Source organism: Mus caroli, chromosome 17 (genome assembly GCF_900094665.2).
Source record: "Mus caroli chromosome 17, CAROLI_EIJ_v1.1, whole genome shotgun sequence".
NCBI classification, from domain to species: domain Eukaryota; kingdom Metazoa; phylum Chordata; class Mammalia; order Rodentia; family Muridae; genus Mus; species Mus caroli.
Genome location: NC_034586.1, coordinates 67,292,813 through 67,294,553, shown reverse-complemented (window position 1 = coordinate 67,294,553; position 1,741 = coordinate 67,292,813).

The window sequence follows — 1,741 nt, the reverse complement described above, 5'->3', positions numbered from 1 at the left end:
TCTGCAGTCACTCTGCAAAATAGGAGGGGATAAACCAGGTGCTAAGTTTATTGTGTGAATGCCAAATGCTTTTTCCTCGTCTCGACTTCCTATGGTTTTAATTCCCCAGGTGTCAGCATAAATTACATGAGGGCACACACCCATGATACATCTTTTAAAGTTTCTTCCTTGCTCTGTAGTCTTCAAGGTCTTATCTTCCTATCATTAGGTAAGCAGAGCAAAGAAACAGAAAGGACACCTTAAAGGAGACCAAAAAATTCAGGCAAAAAAATTACTGAATTCCAGAAAATAAAGGATCAGATCTAGGAGCCCAAGAGCTTAACCACATCCTATAGGTAAATTAACTCATCATATTAAGGGACCGATGAGATGTGAATGATGAGATGGGAGATGTACCAGCCTGTTGCTGCTTCAGTAATCTTCTCCCACCTTCCTCTCTCAGGAAACTGAGTGTCTGGGTTTACTGGGGAGGTCTGGCAGGCTCTCTGCTCCCATAAAAGTGCTTCCGAACACCACCTGATGAGTGCCTTATTTCATTTTATTTTTTAAAAAACTGCAAAAAATGCTTTATTTAATAGTTGTAGGTCATCCCATGGGCTAGGTGACGGTTATCTAAGACCCAGCAGCAAGGTCAGCCCAATGTCCAAGCCAATGTCTGACTCCAATAAAGTGAGCCCATCACCCTCTCCACCAGGGCCTTTGACATTTTAGATGACAGAGTGACTGATGTCATCATAAATTCTGCAGACACCTGCATGCACTCTCCCTGGGACGCCGTCCTGCCTGGCACTTTGGTTACCCTAGCCAGATTGATGGGCTCCAATGCCTCGTGTCCATGATGGCAGCGATCCAGCAGAGATGCTCATTTTATTTTTAAAAAATATATATTTTATGCCTGGCATTGGTGGCACACATCTTTAATCCCAGCACGTGGGGGAGGCAGAGGCAGGCAGATCTCAGTGAGTTTGAGGCCAGCAGCCTGGTCTACAGAGAGAGTTCCAGGACAGCGAAGACTACACAGAGAAACTCTGTTTCCAAATGTGTGTGTGTGTGTGTGTGTGTGTGTGTGTGTGTGTGTGTGTGTGGTGGTGGGGGGGGGGGCTGGTGAGATGGCTCAGTGGGTAAGAGCATTGCTCTTCTGAAGGTCCTGAGTTCAAATCCCAGCAACCACATGGTGGCTCACAACCATCTGTAATAAGATCTAACTGACTCCATCTTCTGGAGTGTCTGAAGACAGCTACAGTATACTTACATATAATAAATAAATAAATAAATCTTTTTTAAAAAATGGGCTGGTGAGCTAGCTCAGTGGTTAAAAGCACTGACTGCTCTTCCAAAGGTCCTGAGTTCAATCCCCAGCAACCACATGGTAGCTCACAACCATCCTCAAGGAAATCTGACTCCCTCTTCTGGAGTGTCTGAAGACAGCTACAGTGTACTTACATATAATAAATAAATAAATCTTAAAAAAAATGTGTGTAGAAATATGTGTGTATGTGTATACAAAATGTGATATGTATGTGATTGTGTGTGTGTGTGTATATATATATATATATATATATATATATATATATATATATATATATGATATACACAAAATGTGTGATATATATTTATATATAAATTAAGAACTCGGGATCAGCGCCAGGGTAGCAGGAGCGCAGGGTTGCCTGACACCCGCCAGCTACCCACGACCCCCGCCGCAGGATTTTGGGACTGCTGGTGAGTGGAACACAGCTTC